Here is a 20,422-nt window from a genome sequence, read left to right as displayed (position 1 = left end):
GAGTCACCTTGTTACCATCTTGCCTCCAGCATGCTTGTGCTTATGTGGGTGTCAGCTCCCTGACTCTACCAGCTTGTTATCCATTAAGCACTCTCCTCTGGGAATGCTAGCCCTTCCTTTGCTTTTCAGTTAAATAAGTGCACCTCAGTCCCCAACCCCCTTGGAAGCATTGCCCTGCAGCATTCAGCCCCTTCTCCACTGAACTCTCACAGAAATACCAGACCAGCTATCCCCAAGGGAACATCGTACATACCAGCCTATATGATTCATCTCAGGATCAGCTCCTTATATAGTACCACAGCACTGAGATATATTTACAGTGAAAACAAGAAGTTTACTATCAAAGAGTCAAGAGATAGTGAGTAAGGATAATGGAATCAAAAGGTTACACATAAAAGAAAATCATAACATGCTTTCTAGAGACTACAACTATCAGGCTAACCTTCTGTCTACAAAAGTTTCTCTCACCTCAAAGGTCCTTTTCAGAATTTCAACCAAGGCTGGTTGTGATCCCATTTTCATGAATGTAGTTGCATTGCTCAATTACTTCCTAGGTGCAGGATAAAGGGGTGTTTTCCTTGCCTTCTCAGGGGCAGCTCTAGGGGTTTTGCCGCCCCAAGCACGGCAGGCAGGCTGCCTCCGGCGGTTTGCCTGAGGAGGGTCCGCTGGTCCCGCGGCTTCGGAGGACCTCCTGCAGACATGCCTGCAGGAGGTCCTCCGAAGCCACGGGACCAGCGGACCCTCCACAGGCAAGCCGCTGGAGGCAGCCTGCCTGCCGCCCTCGCGGCGCCGGCAGAGCGCCTCCCGCGGCTTGCCGCTCCAAGCACGCGCTTGGTGTGCTGGGGCCTGGAGCCGCCCCTGCTTCTCCTTATATCCCCCAAAGTACCCAGACTCATGATAGCCAGACACCTCCTCCCGCCCCCCGCACGGGGCTTATTCTCTGGTGGGCTGCCTCCCTGTTTATTTCACATCCTCACCCCATTGACTTCATATGTAAATGGAGCTTCCATTGTGTCAGCTTACAATGCTTAATTTACATGCAAACAGAGACAGGTGAACAAATATCTTTTGTCTGACAGAAAACTTGTTTGTTATCTCTGCCCTGATACAGACTTTAGAACATATTTCCAATATACATACATAACTCCTTACATAGCATCTATACATACATTTCACAATGATATTAATGACCAATGTGACCTGGCTTTCATTTAAGACTTCACCTGACCGTCTTTCATGAATCAGAATGTACATACCAGGATCTGGACATTCCCGTAACCCCCTTCCCAGTTGGCACTGAAGGGTTCATGGGTCACTGAGCCACCCAGGGAAAGACCAAATTATTCAGTTTGGCATCACATCACCTTTAGGACAATACTAAAAGCTCTGCTGTCAGATATTTAAACTCACAATATTAGAAATTCATCTGTTATTACGCCGTCTAGCTGGCAAAACAGTAGACATTACAATGCCCAAGTTTATGTTACTAAAGAAAAGCAACAAATACCATGACAGAGTGAATCAATGAGAGATGGGACAAAGCCTCAGCATCAGGACCAGAGGACCCAGCCAATGATTTTTTTTTAAATTGGCAAGATGGTTTTAGATTAAACAATGTCTTTCTTCAGTAGTGTAGTGACCATGCTGACTCAGTAGTGGCACCTCCGAGTCCATCCCTTCCAGCATGAGCTGGAAGAAAAACATTGACCACAGATCATGCTAGTAACAGCAGAGACTCTTTTCAGCATCCAGCCAGCAGAGGGCTCCATGATGCTAAGCGAAGTGGACAAAGAGGAGACACACAGAGCCTGGGCAAACAGGGAGAGAGCCATTGAGCTGCAGATAAGTGTGAACAGCAGGCAAGTGGTGGCAGCCCAGATGGCTGAGGAGGGAACGTCAGGCCCCAAAAGCTGAAAGCTAAGCCTGGAAGCAGACTGTTGGTGGCAGGAGGCCCGCAGCAGCAGAGTAAGGGGCAAATAGCCAAAAGCCAAAAAGTAGTAGCAGGGGAGACACAGGCACATGTCTGAATAACAGGAGAACAATCTGGAGGGGCCCCCAATGAAACCAGAAAAGACAGGACTGATCTCTGGCCAGTGGGTCTACAGGCCTGCACTGAATTGTCTGTTAGGGTACATCTACACTACGGGATTATTCCGATTTTACATAAACTGGTTTTGTAAAACAGATTGTATAAAGTCGAGTGCACGCGGCTACACTAAGCACATTAATTCGGTGGTGTGCGTCCATAGTCCGAGGCTAGCATCCATTTCCGGAGCGTTGTACTCTGGGTAGCTATTCCATAGCTATCCCATAGTTCCCGCAGTCTCCCCCACCCCTTGGAATTCTGGGTTGAGATCCAAGTGCCTGATGGGGCAAAAATCATTGTCACGGGTGGTTCTGGGTAAAGGTCGTCACTCATTCCTTCCTCTGAGAAAACAACGGCAGACAATCATTTCGTGCCGTTTTTCCCTGGATTGCCCTGGCAGACACCATAGCACGGCAACCATGGAACCCGTTCAGCTTTTTTTTTTTTTTACTGTCACCGTATGTGTACTGGATGCCGCTGACAGAGGCATTACTGCAGCGCTACACAGCAGCATTCGTTTGTTTTTGCATGATAGCAGAGACGGTTATCAGTCGTTCTGTACCATCTGCTGCCATTGTAAATTGGCAGTAAGATGATGGTTATCTGTCGTTCTGTACTGTCTGCTGTTATCATGGGTGCCCCTGGCTGAGGTCGGCTGGGGGCGCAAAGGCAAAAATGGGAATGACTCCCCGAGTCAATCCCTCCTTTATGGTTTCTAAAAATAGAGTCAGTCATGCCTAGAATATGGGGCAAGTGTACTAGAGAACCAGTGTATCAGAGAGCACAGCTGCTCCATATCAGATCCCGCAGAAATGATGAGCTGCATGCCATTCACGGGGGGGTGCCCCTGCAACAACCCCACCCATTGCTTCCCTCCTCCCCCAACCTTCCTGGGCTACCGTGGCAGTGTCCCCCCATTTGTGTCATGAAGTTATAAAGAATGCAGGAATAAGAAACAGTGACTTGTTAGTGAGATAAAATGAGGGGGAGGCAGCCTCCCGCTGCTATGACAGTCCAGGCAGGACATTAAGCGGTGCGGGAGAGAGGAGCTGTTATGATAGTCCAGGCAGTACAGAATCTTTTCTTTACACATGAAAGGGAGGGGGTTGATGGAGCTCAGCCCCCAGTTGCTATGATGAGGGCGGTTACCAGCAGTTCTGTACCATCTACTGGGAATGACCGGGAATCATTCCTATTTTAACCCAGGCGCCCCTGGCCAGCCTCACCTGAGGCCAGCCAGGAGCCCTCACGGGCTGATAGTGACGACAGATAGCAGTCATATTGTACCGTCTGTCACTGGGGAGGGGAGAAGAGCGGATACTGCTCTTCACTGCTGCAGCATCATGTCTACCACCAGCATTCAGTAGACATAGGGTGACATTGAAAAAAGTTAAACGATTTCTTTCCCTTTTCTTTCACGGGGGGGGAGGGAGTAAATTGATGAGCTATACCCTGAACCACGCTGGACAATGTGTTTGAACCTACAGGCACTGGGAGCTCAGCCAAGAATGCAAATACTTTTCAGAGACTGCTGTGGACTGTGGGATAGCTGGAGTCCTCAGTACCCCATCCCTCCCTCCATGACCGTTCATTTGATTCTTTGGCTTTCCGTTACGCTTGTCACGCAGCACTGTGTAGCCTGGAGATTTTTTTCAAACGCTTTGGCATTTCGTCTTCTGTAACGGAGCTCTGATAAAACAGATTTGTCTCCCCATATAGCGATCAGATCCAGTATCTCCCGTGCAGTCCATGCTGGAGCTCTTTTTGGATTTGGGATTGCATCACCACCCGTGCTGATCAGAGCTCCACGCTGGGCAAACAGGAAATGAAATTCAAAAGTTTGCGGGGCTTTTCCTGTTTATCTGGCCACTGCATCCGAGTTCAGATTGCTGTCCAGAGCGGTCACAGTGGTGCACTGTGGGATACCGCCTGGAGGCCAATACTGTCGATTTGCGGCCACACTAACCCTAATCCGATATGGTAAGACCGATTTTAGCACTACTCCTCTCGTCGGGGAGGAGTACAGAAAGCGATTTAAAGAGCCCTTTATATCGATATAAAGGGCCTTGTAGTGTGGACGAGTACAGCGTTAAATCGGTTTAACGCCTCTAAAAACGGTTTAAACATGTAGTGTAGACCAGGCCTTAGCCCACATACAAAGCCAGAGTAGCCTTATACCTCTTCTATTGGACTGCCCTAGGAGTCAAATTATTCTCTTTTATGGTACCTGTTTAAAAAATATGCCTAGAATATCAGCACATTTTCTTTCTGCCAGACCTAGCAAAGTACCTTTTTCTTTTAAAGCTAGGAGTGGGCAAGAGATTATTGGACACAAACCAAGGGATAGAATCTAGAGCATCTGATTCACTTACCTCCCAGCTCATGGGACACAGAGCACACTGCCAATGGGGACTGGTGGGCCACAGCACTCAGTGACACTCTGCAGTGTGGTTAGTTACAACCTCTTTTATCATATCTCAGCTAGTTGTCTGGGGAAAGCAGCACCTCTACTATCCCACCCCCATTATTCTCAGGTACAAAAAGTCATTACTATAGTAATGTCTCCTTTCCTCAATCAAGCCATTCAAAAGCATGCCCATAAGGGCAATGAGTCTTATCTACTGATAGTGTTTCTGTTTCGTTTTTTTTTTTTTTTTTTACTCTGCAACACTGGACTTTAATTTTCAATATGAATTGGGTTTGCAAAAATATTCGGATTGAAAGAAACCAAACTTTTCTTTTTTTTAGGGGGGGCGCTATAGAACACATGCATTGCAGGGGGGTAAAGCATACCCCGAGGGGCTGACAGGTAGGAGAAGGAAATGTAAATCAGAGTTCATTATTTCCAGGCTTGACCTTTAAAAAGCTTATTAGCTGGCTTTCCTACACCCCCTCATCAGCCCCACACTCAGCATCCTTTCCAGCCTCCACCTTCAGGCTCAGAATCCCTAGCTGACATCACCTCTTCAGCCCCCTTCATGTCCACTGATTCTCACCTGTCTCCAGCACAATGACTAGCATGTGCAGCAGACAAGTTCTGACAGGTCTGTGCAGAGGCAATGGGTTTTGCATGTAAAATTTCAATTTGCCCAACTTGATTGCAGAGGTGCAGGCTTTGTTATTTACACACAGTTGGGTTAGTGCTAGGGAAATGTGTACATACAAAAAGGTGTGCACACTCCAGTGGAAGCAGAGATGAATTCCTGTAGTGAAAATCAGGCTCTAAAGATAGAGGGCCATTACTGTATGATCTGCAAATGTTAGCGAATAGGATTGTTACGTATCAGTAAGTGAACCTCTTCTCTATTTATGTCATTGATGTGTGGTTAGTACACCAGGTTCTCTTGGTACGAAGCAATAAAATCTTTCATACTTTCACTTACACATTTGCTAGCTTGATTCCTTGGTTAAAGATTACACTGCACTCAACTTCCCACCCATGCCCCACTATCTGTTAAAACAAAGATTGTGTCTTCAGACAATAACTGGAAGGTACCACTTGGTAACAAATACCCACATTGCAGGTTAAATAAACTCTGAATCTAAAAAGGAAATGTGCCTAGCAGATTGTTAATACAAAGTTAAGAGGGAAGCCCTTCAAGGTATCATCAGTAATGTGCTCTCTCTCTTTCTCTCCACCCTCTAACCCTCTGCTGCTTCTGCTCTCTCTATAGCATTTAAAAAAACGTTCACTGTATATTTGTACAACTACCCCCCGATCCATCCATCTCGTTTCCTCAAACAGATTTATTTTTCCCTTTCAAAGTTATTTAAAAGGTAAATGTCCTAGAGTTATATCTCCCTTTCCCCATTGCCAATATTGTTACTCTATCTGGGAGTGCCGGGGAGGGCTAGGAAAGGCAGTTTTACAGTGTATGTACGCAATTAGGTTTTTTTAATTGGAGTTGTAAAGGGCTGAGCTTTCCCTGGGAATAAGGAACAAAAGGGGTGGGAAATTTAGCATTTGAGATAACAGGCTGGCAGTTTGTGGGGGCAAGGGGAGAAAGGGAGAAGCAGGGTGGCCATAGTTAGTATGGGCAGAGAGGGCTCGATCCCAGTACTGCTGAAGTCAGTGGCAAAACTTTGATTAACTTTCATGGTGCAGGATCAGACCCTGAAGTCACAGAATTTAGAGACTGAAAAGAGCTACTAGGTTTTCTAGTTCATCTCCCCGCCAAAGCAAGGTTGTACCTTTCTTAGTATTTTGTGCAGTCTAATTTTAAGTGTCCCAAATAACAAGGCTTGTATTACATCCCTTGGGAAACTCTTTCATAATCTAATAGCTCTCACTGTTAGGCAGGTTTTTGGATATTCAGCCTTTCTTAATTTGATCCCATTGCTCCTATTTATACCTTCTTGTCCCAGGCTAAATAGACTTATTTAACCTCTTTGGCATCTGCACCTGTGAAATATTTGTAGAATTATGACCCCACAGGCACACATAATTTAGCCTAGATATATTTGTTTAGCTGTTTTAAATCTTTCCTCTTAAGTCAGTCCACCAGTCTTTGAACATTTTTGAAATCTATCCAGTTTGTCAATATCTTTCTGGTAATGGGATGCCTGGAACATTTCAGATGCAATTGCACCAGATGTACAAAGAGGAACTATTACCTCCTTGCACCAAGGTAAAATACCTTCGCTTATGCAGCATAAAATTCCCTTTTCAGAAGCAGAGTTCTACTCCTACAGGCATCAGATTTTCACACTATGGTATAACAATGAAGACAGTATGAAAAGTCAGATCTCTTCATTTAGTCTGACTGTATTACGGAGAAATAGTTGTACAGCATCCATACACTTTGGCTGCATTACACAAATCAATTTCTGTGCAATTTTTAAAAAAAAAGTTTTGTAATTGACATTTTCAGGGACCAGGGCAGCTTGGGAAGTGTGTCAGTTACTCTGCAAATGCACAAAAAGGCATGATGGGTGATATGTACATATAATTTGTTGATTAACAGAAGAAGAAAAAAGGCAAACCATTAACTGTGCTCCCAGTTTTCAAAATCAGTTTTAGATGGCAGAAATAATATTTAACTATAATTTGAAAATACTGCCCTGAGTTCTACTCTTTAAAATATTCAGTCAAACCAAAATCTTTAGATCATGGGAAAAGTACAAGAATTACAAAAATAAAGATACATTGGAGAATCTGCCTTATGAAGCATCTTTCATGGTCTGAAAAACAGACAATATGATTCATTGTGTCCACCACTTGCTCCTCTCAAATACTAAAGAACAGCTGAAATTGCTGGTACAGGTGCACCACAAATGTTACAAAGACAACACAATAAAACACACAAGTAAAATAGACAAAAACAGAGAAAAGTGTATATACATTACATAGCAAGATTAATTTTTCTGAAATACTTAAACCACAATTAGAAACACTTTGGAATAGGCTTCTATGTTCAGAATTAGTCATTTGGAATTTTAATTCCAACAGAAACCAAACCACGTAATTTTTAAGCACCAGATGTTATGTTTCTTCATACACAAAGAGCAAACTGACACTTTTGGTCTGAATGACTTGTTAAAATTGAAATAAGAACAAAAGTAAAAAGCACACAGACTCTCTCCTCACTGTAAGAAATTACCCTGAACATAAAATACGAGCCAGTCTCTGTGGATATTAAGAATATTAGAGACTAAATGCAGTGGTACAAAGAAAGTCCTAAGAGTTTAATAGAGATATGCAGCTCAACAGAAGTACAAAGTGCCACAGACTGATGTACCCTTTCAAATATATATATTAAGAGCTCCACATCTTTATTCACAGTCTGATAAATAAAAGTCTTGCCTTTCATTAAGTTGTAACGATGCCAATTTAATTTTTAAATGTACAGTTCTTTAGACTATTTAGAATTACTGCGGTAAATCCTGCTCTCAGTCAAAATTATTCTGGGATTTACACGATTGTAACTGACAGCAGACTATGGCCCATTCTCTCTTAACAGAATGTACAGAAAACCAGAGCCTGTTCCTCCTGCTGGTATCCCTGCAAAATTCCTATTGAAATCAATTAGACTTTTGCTTGCAGGATCTATGCCTTGGTAGAAAATACTTCTATGTAACTAAGCAAACTGTCCTGACCAAATTCTGCTCTTAGTTACACCAACTTACACATGGAATATCTCCTCTGGGCTTGATCCACCCAAGGGCTGCATGGGTTTCTGCCAGCATAGAATCTGGTGTGGGGCCCCTGGCAGTGGAAAATCCATTGCAACTCCTGTTCCACCAGGAAGCTAACCACCAGGCAACACTGCCACAGAAAAGGGCAGCACTGACCTGGGAAGGTATATAATATTGGCACCTAGAGCAGCAGTTCTCAAACTGTGGGTCGGGACCCCAAAGTGGGTCGCAACCCTGTTTTAATGGGGTTACCAGGACTGTCATTAAACTTGATGGTCCTGGGGCTGAAGCCCAAGTCCAAGCCCCACCACACAGGACTGAAGCCCTCAAGCTTTAGTGGCCCCTAGGGCAGGTGGACTCAGGTTTCGGTCCCCCTTCCTGGGGTCCTGTAGTAATTTTTGTTGTCAGAAGAGGGTCACGGTGCAATGAAGTTTGAGAAACCCTGATCTAGAGGATGATCTGACTCCATAGTTCTCCAGCAGGTTTCCAGTGGAGCCCAGGCTGCTAATCAAAGCAGTCCTTCCCTGCTGGAGCCCCATTCCAAGATGACATTGCAAATGCCAGCTACTCTCCCCTGGACATGACTCATAGAATCACAGAAGACTAGGGTTGGAAGAGACCTCCGGAGGTCATTTAGTCCAACCCCCTGCTCAAAGCAGGACCAACCCCAACTAAAGCATCCTAGCCAGGGCTTTGTCAAGCCAGGCCTGAAAAACTTATAAGGATGGAGATTCCACCACCTCTCACCATTCCTGTGCTTCATCACCCTCCTAGTGAAATAATGTTTCCTAATATCCAGCCTAGACCTCCCACACTGCAACTTGAGATCATTGCTCCTTGTTCTGTCATCTGCCACCACTGAGAACAGCCAAGCTCCATCCTCTTTGGAACCCCCCTTCAAGCAGTTGAAGGCTGCTATCAAATCCCCCCTCACTCTTCTTTTCTGCAGACTAAATAAGCCCAGTTCCCTCAGCCTGTCCTCATAAGTCATGTGCCCCAGCCCCCTGATGATTTTCACTGCTCTCCGCTGGACTCTCTCCTACGTGTTCACATTCTTTCTGTAGTGGGGGGCCCAAAACTGGACACAATACTCCAGATGTGGCCTCACCAGTGCTGAATAGAGTGGAATAATCGCTTCCCTCAATCTGCTCGCAATGCTCCTACTAATGCAGCCCAATATGCCATTAGCCTTCTTGGCAAGAAGGGCACACTGCTGACTCATATCCAGGTTCTATCCACTTCTCGACTCCATTCTGAGTCACAGCTTTCTCTGTTGGTGGAAAAAGCTGCTGCCATTTACACCCCTTATGACCATGGCTGAGAGTCAAGTCTACTAACTTCAATGGATTTGCACTAGTGCAGAAGAACAGAATTTGGCCCTCTAGCTTTAAACTAGAAATGGAAAAAAATAATTAAGAAGTGCATTAAGATTACAGTGATGAGAACCACACGTTGAAGTGCCTCAGTCTGACATAAAGAAGTGAATCATTCATTTGTAGAAGGGAAGAACCCACACAAGGAGTTTCCTTTGAATAACATTTGGACTAAGTCAACCACTCAGAGAGAGGCATCTTATCATTTAAGAGCTAAACAAACACAACATTGATTTTGATGCATAATCACTAGCAAAGTCAATCATTGGCTTGCGTTAAATAAAGAAAGAGTGGCTTCATGGAAGTTCAAGGTCATTGTCTACTTTTCTATCAATCAGGTGTTTCAGTAAGGGCAGGGCTTGATTCCTTTATCCAAAAAAAGGTGGAGTGTTTTGTTTAGCTTCTTTGTTGTTGTGTTTTGTTTTTGTTTTGATTTGCAGCATGCACAAAGTCTTCTACTCACCCTCTCAAGTCACATTTTCAAGACTTGCTGTCTTTCCAGAAACAGCAGTGTTGCTATTCTCCAGTTCTGCACCTCAGGAAAAATTAAAATGGGGACCATGTTTCTGGCAAAGTTGGATTGTTTGGTCCTTTTCTTACATAGAACTGTTCCCACAGGAACAATCCCAGCAAGCTGAGTAATCAGTTCCTTCAATGGAAGGATGTTCCGGTCTCCAATTAAATAGTTGGTCTTTTAGCCACAAGCAAAGTAGTATTCATAATCTTGTCTTTATGCTGTGCAATACATGGCAAAGACAGTGAATCTAGGTTTTAAAATATCATCTGAGCTAGGTGGCACTAGTTTTGAACTTAAAATAGCAAAGGTGCAAGATGATACACCAAATCTCTGCCTAACCCATTCTACATTTCCCCCTTCCAAACTAGTTATGATTGATATCTGAAAGTATTTCATCATGATTCATTTTTTTTCTCTTGGAAATGCAGGCATGACAGCTCAGGTTGAGGTTTCACCAGCTAAAGGCATACCCCAAAACTCAAAGTGCTGCAGAAGGTAGTGCTGGCAATTCAGTGGGAATCACTTCTCTCTGATTCAATACTAATCTTATGCCTCAACATTGTGTTGGGGGATACTGTCTGTTGATGGAGTACCACCTTTTAAATTAGAGTACAATGGGGTGCCTGACCACTTGTGGACATTAAAGCCCTAGGTGAAATCCAGACCCCATTGAAATCAATGGGAGTTTTGCCATTGGTTTCAATGGGGCTAGGATTTCATCCTCATGTCTATTTGCAAGAGCATGGGTGTTAGCCCTAGGTTCCTGAGCAAATTCCATTAGAGGTCATTACATTCTATTCATCCACTGTAAAGTCAACTGGACATAATATTCTTCACTTCCTTTCTTAAACTGTTGGCCTGAATACTATTAAACAGTTGCTACATTCCACCCCAAAAGTGGTTGCAGTCCACTGATGGAAGAAGTGATGATTCCAGTATATGTGTTTATTACAGTAGGGCAAGTGTGTTAGTACTTGTAGATAAAAGGTGCTTTACAAATCTAAGTTATTTAATAAATGTATGCACATTGCCACCATATTGGGTGGATTTTTTTTATTACTTAAAAGATCAGAGATAAGTAACCCTATAGAGATTTGGTTGCTTGGCTTTGACTCCAATATTTGGAAGTTTATCCAACTGCATTTTATAAAAACTATTCAAACTTTCTGGGTTAGTAAAATTGGGCTGAAAATTTCATGAGATTTCTGGCAGTTACTTCCAGGGGAGAAACACTTTTCAGCGTAGCCTCTCTTGTGGTATTTCAGCATTACCAGTCCTGGCTAGAATCATAAAACTTTCTTGAGAGCAAAGTTTGGTTTCACCTTATTCGGAGTTCTTAACAAAGGTTTGGGCCATTCTCTACTTTATCCTAACTGGTTTGCCCATTTCTAATATAGCACAGCTTGGCTAGGGATATTGACAAATATTTGAACGGCACAAAGTTTTCACTGCTCTCAAAATGTTATAGCTAACAGTTATAAAAATTCAATTAAAATATAGTGACTTATGTATTGAACCAACCAACTTAAAGACCATGGGTGAAATCCTGCCTCTACTGAATTCAATGGCAAAACTCCCATTGATTTATATAGAGTCTTGATTTCATCCACTGTGTGCAAGAAGTAATTTCAAGGTAGTTTGTGGCTGTTATTTCTCTAATGAGTTAACGTCAGGGATCAGGAGAGGCTAAGTAATTTTACTTGTATACCTAGTTCTGAGTTCCTGATTGTGGCAAAGCGCCCCTCTAAACCAATGGGAATTTTACTAGGTTAAGAATTGTGCACTTTGATTTCTGTTTAAGGCTTTCGGTTTCAACTGTGTGCAGATTTTAACACATTCATACCGCAGAAGAGAGCTGTTGGAAAACAGTAAGAATCTATAAATACATACACGGATATTACAAAGATACAGGGATCAATTATCCTCACTAGTCAAAGAAAGGCTAGTAGTGTTGCAATAATCTTAAATATTTACCATATATATTCGATCATAAGACGGTTTGTTTATAAGCCAACATCCCCCCCAGATAGATAAGTAAAAATGAAAAATGTTAATGATCCATTCATAAGCCGACCCTATAATTTAGGGGTCAGCAAACTTTGGCTCCCAGGCCATGAGGATAAGCCGCTGGTGGGCCGAGATGGTTTGTTTACCTCAAGTGTCTGCAGGCACAGAGGTAAACCTAAGTAAACAAAGCATCCTGGTGCACCAGCTGCTTATCCTGATGGGCCAGGACCTGCAACTGGTGGGGAAATTTTTTGGAGAGGGGAGAAGCTGGGGGTCAGGGGAGTAACCCCAGTGACCACCCCCCTCATGACCCCATCCCTAGCCCACTCTCCCCATCCCTTCCCTTCCCACCTTATCTGGGGCGGGCCAGACTGAGTCGTAGCATGCTCCAGCAGGCTTGGCTGGGCAGCCACAGCCTGCTCTGTTTCAGAGGTGGGGGGGGAAGAGCAGCATGGCCAGAAGGGGAGAGACCCTGGCCCCACCTCTTCCCTTCAGGCTCTGCTGCCTCTCCTTGCTCCTTCTGTTGGGAAGGGGCTCTGTCCCACCTCTCCCTGTCTATACCCGTTCATAAGTTGACCCCCTTCTCTGGTGCTTCCCTTTTTTTACTAAAAAAATTCAGCTTATGAACGAGTATATATGGTAATATAATTTCCCTATTATCAAACAAAATTCAAGAATCATTGTCCATGGAAAATGATATGAAATTGCCAGTACTGGAGATATCCAAGGGCAAGGCCAGGAGAGAGACCTATTTATTAGGAATTGTTCTGGAATTTGGTTTTTGTGTATGTTTTTTTCTCTAGAGAGGTTGATCACTTGATCAACTTCTTAATTCCAGTATCAGCTCCATCCCCAGAATAGCCATTATCTCCTGTCTGTGACTGGCAGGATCGATTCTGTTTTTTGTCTTTTTTTATCTTCCATTCAAGCTTTTAGCCCTCCTCTTCTCTCCTCCAGTTGTCTGTTCCCTCTTCTCTCCAATTTTTTTATATCCTCCTTTACCGTTCACCATCTGTCTCCTCCTTTGTTATGAACACTGTTACGATCGCTCTCTCTATCTGGTTCCTGCTCTCTGATGCACAGGTTACTTACACTGAAGCAGTTTACCTAGAATGACAGAGGCACCTGCAGTAGAGGAAGACAAGCTGTATGTGGAGTGACTGCAGGTGACAACTGCAGCAGATTCAGCATGGCACACACACACAATGGAAACAGAAGGAGATATACAAAAAGTCCACTAATAAGAACATTCTACTTCTACCTGGCAAGCTGTATGAGATGTCAATGGTCCACATTTCTGCCACTCATATTGCTGTATCAAACAAACAATGACAATTCCCCAACATTAACATATTAATTTAAGAAATGATTTGTCTTCTATTGAAGGTAGTATCAATCTTCCCACTGACTTCAACAGGAATTGGATCGGTCCTTTAGGACCTGATTCTGCAAACACACACGTGCTTAACTTAATTACAGATATAGTATGAATAGTTTCATTGAAATGAGTGGAACTACCCAGGAATAGAACTAAGCATGTGCAAAACTGTTGGCAGGCTCAGGGCCCTAGAATATAAGGTAATTTATTTTTAAAAGACTCTGATTTGTAAACTAACATATGGAAATGTGTTCATAGTAATAGTAAGCAACTTCCTGATCAAATTCCAGCTACAGTTTGACAAATGCTTTTGGAATTACTCAAGATAACCCCAAGAGAAGCCAGTATTCTCTTTGGAATTATGTTGCCAAAGAAATCCTTTGTTCTCCTGATACAGAACCCCCCCCCAACCCCACATCAACCTCCTGTGCCCATCCTATTTTCCTTGTATATTTGCATGATGACTTTAACAGGCACACAGATTTTATACAGGGAAGAAAAGAAAAAGAGTCTTTCCAAGTGCATTTTAAAAGTGTAACTGATTTGGGAAAAAGTCTAACAGCAGCCAGTACTATTTTATACACAGCAAGGAGTGTCAGAGTACGTACACTTTTCATTGCATAATACCGTGCTGGTAAAGAAGGCAACATATCTTCAATGCCTTTTAACAAGGGAGTAAGCAAAGAAACAAAGGTCCAAACACATTATGATCTAGTGCCATATGCTGCAGTCCTGTCTGTGATTGTATAACAAAGGTAAAATGTGATACAGTTAACAAGTGGTTCAAGAGTCATGATATCATGCTTATAATTTATGAAATAGTATCTGCTTAAATAGATCTATCTCAGTAAATTAATTCGTTGTATTAACCTAGTAGGAAGTGTGTGCTTTCAGACAGCAATAGGAACCAAGCATACATTGTAATTCTAGTTCTCCCTAATTTACCATACAATTGCCAGGAACGTAAATGATGGATATTTCATTATATTTAGGTAGCAAAACAGACACAATTGGCAGCTTTCTTGATCATTCAAAGTGTCAGTGTCAACACTGAGCTAGGAGTTTATAATGGAAATTGCTATTATATTTCCTTATAAATTTCAGAGAATTGTATCTTGCAAATTTCTTGGGATTGATTTTCCATGTCTTGCACCTTATGTCATCACTTACTCCTATGTAGAGAGGGTACAAAGTGCTACCATGCTGATCCAAAAGCATTTTACATCCATTATGCACCGAGCTAAGAGGCAATATAATGTGTCAAGCAATGGAGAATCAGGCTCCTCATGTTTGGTGCTAGCCCAGATGTAGATATTTTTGGAAAGTTTGAAGAAAATACATTCAACTGGTTTTTATGTTATCAAAGCATGGGAAAAATGTTTTCCACATTAGATGAAAATTCTTTAGTTGTTTCATATAATAGTTTTCCAATGGCTGCTTTAAAGTTTTCAAGCTGATATGTATCTAATAGTGAATGAGTCCATTTGAAGGCACGTGGTTACAGCCTAAAGTTATGAACGTTTGCAAAACTATGTACTGAGCATATATAGGACATACTTTTCTCACCGATTTAAGCATTCACCAAAGCACTTTGAATGTTTTCAAGTATAGATCTGGTTATACCATCAGTCATCACTGTTATGAACTCCGACAGCCATTGGACTATCCTGATCAAATACCACTTGTGGATGAAAAGCTAGGAAGCCCTGTTTAGGTTTCATCAGGACCAGCTGAGTTTCAGAATTGTATAACCATTTCCCACTTCTGACTTCATCAATTTTCCAAAGAGAGGAAAATGTTCACAGTAATTTACAGTAATGCAATTTACAAACAACATAATCCTTTGATTCTTCAATAATGTAAGAACCAGGTAATAACAGAGTAATGCAGGTGTTGCTCTAATAGCCATGTTAACATAGTGATTAATTCAAAACGGATCTCTGAAAAATGACAAGTTGTTATACTCTCTAAAGAGCTTGGACTTTGTGAGCTCTGTTGCGCAAGAAGAAAATAATTTTCCTGCAGCAGTAATATGCCCTAACTTTTCACCTGTGCAGAGATTTATGACATTTTAAAACTAATGGTCTAACATGCTCACATAATAATAGAGCAGATGTTCAAGTTCATCCAGAAACAATAAATTATGGAAGTTAGAGGGAGAAAAAGCAAGGTTCTGCTAGTCTTAATGCCTGTTCTCATCTAGTTTTAGTCACTAAGCTGAGGTGAACCTGGTCAGTAATTGCAGGGAAGATACCTCCACAAAAACAGGAGACTATGAAACATGTAGATCTTTTGTAGACAAGATTATTTCACTTTCAAGCCTCGAACAGATTACTACCAGCATACAAAGCAGTTTGATAGGTAGCGCTACTACTTCTGAATGCAGACATCCCTGATTCTGTTTGATGCTGGAATGGATTCAGTATTCAAGCATGTGGATATCTTTCTGTGTTTGGCACAAACATCATCAAGCTCTGGAGTTTTTTGCTAGAATGCACTTATTCATTAGATAGTTATTGTTAAGATATCATTTTTTCAATGTAAGCCCCTGTTTTCAGTAGTTTGACTTTCTAAAATATCTACCTTCAGGACAAAATTCTTATGCTTAGTCCCAGCCCAAAGGTGAGTTTTGTTTTTGTTTTTTTTAGGACGAGACATTCAGATAAATGCTGATTTTAAGTGCTTATTGAAATAAGTTATTTATATTGTCTCTCTCTAATCTTTAACAAGAATTGTAGATCTTAAATTAAAAAAAGAATAAGTATTGTAATGACAGACGCAGGCTTTTTTTTAAGCAGAAGAGTGAGAAAATTCAAAGTTAGCAGTAACTTTAAATCAGGATCCATTCCAGCAGGGGTCTTTCATTATATGACAATACAATATATATGCAGTAACAGACAATGAGACATACCAGTTGTGCATCCCGTGTTTCAGAAAACAGTACACAAATTCAGCTTATTTATATTTTCTTATTGGAGAAGCAATACAGAAAAAAAAGAAATGGAGTTCCTTGCTGTTAGACTGTATTATTTGCCAAATTCAGTATTATGTTGCATTTTTCACTACTGTGCGATCACAGAATGAAAATCCCTATTGTACTGACCCTGTACTGAATTTAGTTCCACTGAAGTCAGTAAGAATCAGCCTATATGAAGTAGCTTGCAAGATTAAGGCCCAAATTTCTATTGTTCTAAAAATGTATACAGCCCCTATCATAACATCTGTGTACTTCCAAAATAATTAAAAACAGACAGTAAAAAGCACAATAGCTTTAACTCTGTTTGTTTTTTTTTAATTATAGTCTCACACCCAGATTGCAAGGTGGTTGGGACAGGGACCACATTTTCATAGGAGTTTGTCAGTGCCTAACACAATTGGGTCTCGATCTTGATTGGAGCCCATAGGTAATATAAACAGCATATCATCAATAACAGTGTTGCATTAACATGGCAATGGGTTGCATGTAATATCTTAGGCCACATTCCTGAAAGGAGCTCTGTGTGGGTATAACGATCCACCCACACAGAGTTTCTTGCAGGATTGGGGCCAAGTCCATATTTAATTTGTCATCATTATCTAAGGCAAAATAACCAACAGCACAACAAAACACGAGAATAATTCTTTCCTAAGGGAGGAATTCTGAACCCATGTGCAAAGCTTAAGTAAAAGAGCCTTGTCCAGGGGAATTTGGTAAAGGATGGGGCGGGGGGAGAAACAGACTCTTCCCTCCTCACCCAAGATCATGCAAAATATATTAAAGGCCATGGACTGCAGCAGCATTCATGATCATTGTGCACTCCATTCACAGCAACGTTTAGGCCAGTGAATCCACATATTTGACTTGCACTAGCATCCGGCATATGCCCAATAACTCCTCCACCCCCACAAGCTAATGCGGAGAGGTATCAAAGAATAGAGTTGCATAACCTCCCTGCATAGCTTCTCTGTGGCTTGCCCTTTTGTGCAAGTGAACCACATACAGAAGTTCTGCTGAGTTTAGGAACTTCTATGCCTGGAAGGTTGTAGGGAAGCAGTAGTCAGTTTTTGAAATATTTCAGCAGCTATTACATGTACTGTTATGGCAAAGCAAAACTTGCCCAAAGACACCTTATGCTGTATGCTTATAATGTTAAATTAATAGTAATAACATAGCAGCATTTCGTTGTTTTAACAATGACTGTATTCAAGTTACAAAATTATATAAAACTAAAAAAAACAAAAGACTGATTTAACAAAAAGTTAAACTTCCATTTTTGATTTATGAGCCTGTTTCATTTGATTTTTCACATCATCTATATACACACACAGACATGTCTGTAGAACATGCCATCTGAGATGTTAAAAAATCAGTTATATTAATAGTTAAATAAAAACATCATAAGACATTTGCAGTAATATGTACCAATTTTATGGATGAAGGTGATTTCAAGCAATATTTCTATATCACTGGAAGCATCTGGAAACTTTAGACCCTACGTAAAGCCTGCTCCATGATTATTCCATGTAGAAATGACCACCATCTACCATATATCTGAAGTTCCTTTCTTTTTTTGAATGAACTACCCTTTTTTACTTCCATACAGAAAATTGTTTTAATTTTAGCAAGATTTTGGTACTATTCTAAAATACTTAACCAGAACTATCCAGTCTTGAGTAACAAACCATAAAGGACTGGCATGTTGGCCCGGATGCCTCTTTTCTATTCCTAGAACTCCTTATGTTCTTAACTGTAACTACACAACCACACATTTCCTCCAACCCCCCTATGGCCTGTGACATAATCTCACACTCTCATGAACGTGCAATATTTGTAGTATAAAAAACCCTCCAGCTATTCTTTAGCTATATACTCTCCTGATATGCTATGCTAACATGGATAATTCTAAATCACTAAGGATAGTTTTACCCACATACTTCTCTGTTTATATGCACTTAATATAATTTTTAACATTATTCAAGAATAATTATGTCAGATACCCAGGGAATCTTGTTCAAATGCTAAGAACTACAGAAAAAGGGACAGGAGTACTTGTGGCACCTTAGAGACTAACAAATTTATTTCAGCATAAGCTTTCGTGGGCTACAGCTCACTTCTTCGGATGCATAGAATGTAACACACAGGCAGAAGATATGTATACATACAGAACATGAAAAGGTGGAAGTACGCATACCAACTGTAAGAGTCCAATCAACTGAGATGAGCTATCAACAGCAGGAGAAAAAAAACCTCTGAAGTGATAATCGAGATGACCCATAGAAGGTGTGAGGAGAACTTACCAGAGGGAAATAGATTCAATTAGTGTAATGACCCAAGCTAAGGGGGGGAGGGATAGCTCAGTGGTTTGAGCATTTGCTTGCTAAACCCAGGGTTGTGAGTTCAGCCCTTGAGGGGGCCACTTAGGGATCTGGGGCAAAAATTGGTCCTGCTAGTGAAGGCAGGGGGCTGGGCTTGGTGACCTTTCAAGGTCCCTTCCAGTTCTAGGAGATTGGTACATCTCCAGTTATTACCATTCCCAGTCTCTGTTTACACCTAAGTTAATTGTCTCTAATTTGCATATTAATTCAAGTTCAGGAAAAGGGGGAACTTTATAAGTTCTTACAAATTATTCTGATTCAAAGAGATTTAAAAAAAAGACTGATGCTAACTAAATCTGTACGGTAACATGAAATCCACATTGTAACCAGCCACATTGAAAGAAACTACATCTCAAAGGGCTACACCCTCTCCTCTCTTATTTACAGGTACCCTACCAGCCATCCACCATCCCTGTTTTCAGTTTGTGTTGGCTTTGGACTGAAGCACCTTAGGAAAAATCTTGGTCCCATTGAAGTCCTTGCTGTTTTATATCTTTATGTAAGGGAGTTATAATTATCTATATAACCACTACAGCTAATAATTAAAAAATGCTGGACAAACAAGAAGGTTGAGTAGATCCACCTAGAAGCTAGAAACTGCAAGAGAAGTCCCGAGTGCACTCAGCAGTCACACCTAGTGTGTGTCATTTTCATGCCACAGATGCCATTTAAAAGATCTGTTACCAACACGGCGGCTTATGAGCACATGGGCTGGTCGGAAGGCGGGGCCTGGCCACTCAGGTGTTTAAGATACAGATAATCGATGGTGGTGGGCGCTACCCGGTGCACTTGCCGCTTCTGGAATCCAGCCCCTCATCTCCAAGCGCCGCCCAGCCCAGGCTGCATTGCACGGAAACACCACAAGCTGCCTTTGGCCAGGCAGCGAGTTCCCAGCCCACCCGACCCGTCCGGGGGAAGGGGTGGCAGCAACCCGCAGGCGTGAACCTTCCCGCTGGAGGGAGTCCCCTGCCGGCCGGGGGCGGGCGGGTGGCGCCCGGAGCCGGGCTGAGGGAAGCAAGCCCGGCGCGGAGCAGCACCGCCGGGAGGGGGCCCGACAGCAGGCGGGGGAGGGGCAGGACCACACGCGCCCCGGTCTGGCTCACTGACCTGCCGGCGCTGCCGCAGCGGCCGCGACCTCCCCACGATCCGCCACGGAGAGACCCGCGGGGCGCTGCTCCTCAGCGGCTCTGCGCTCCCGCTGCGGCCGGCGGGGAGGTGCCGGGCGGCGCCGTGGGAAGGCGGGGGCGGGGCTCTCCCTCCCTCCCACCTGCTCCTCCGCCGCCAGGCCCAGGCCCGGCCCCTGGCGGGGGGTGGGCGGCTCCGGCCCCTGGGCTCAGGTGAGAGGCCTGCGAAGCCCCGACCCGCTCCCCAAGGAAATCGTCAAACCTGGATCCTGAGCATCTTCGGTCTCCAGCCCCCGAGCTGCACTATCCCCACAGAGCGCAAGGTCCCTGGCTTCTCCGGGGGGGATGAATCCGGGCCTCGGCACAGCCTGGAAGAGGAGTACAGTAAAACCCCAGCCCCCTTTTGGCCCTGGTTCCCCAGATTTCCTGGTGTGACTCAGCCCCACA

At 42.9% G+C, this 20,422-nt stretch overlaps 1 protein-coding gene across 1 annotated transcript in view; it reads right to left on the bottom strand.

Annotated features, from left to right (window-relative positions):
- Window positions 1–20,050, bottom strand: part of WIPF3 (WAS/WASL interacting protein family member 3) — a 54,475-nt gene extending 34,425 nt beyond the window's left edge. The window contains exon 1 of the mRNA XM_030550858.1: window positions 19,959–20,050. The gene's annotated coding sequence lies outside the window, so the exon portion shown is untranslated. The remainder of the gene's footprint in view (window positions 1–19,958) is intronic.
- Window positions 20,051–20,422: the final 372 nt, after the last annotated feature.

The sequence above is a fragment of the Gopherus evgoodei genome, chromosome 2, assembly GCF_007399415.2.
Source record: "Gopherus evgoodei ecotype Sinaloan lineage chromosome 2, rGopEvg1_v1.p, whole genome shotgun sequence".
In the NCBI taxonomy this organism is placed as follows: domain Eukaryota; kingdom Metazoa; phylum Chordata; order Testudines; family Testudinidae; genus Gopherus; species Gopherus evgoodei.
This window is presented reverse-complemented; position numbering and strand designations above follow the sequence as displayed.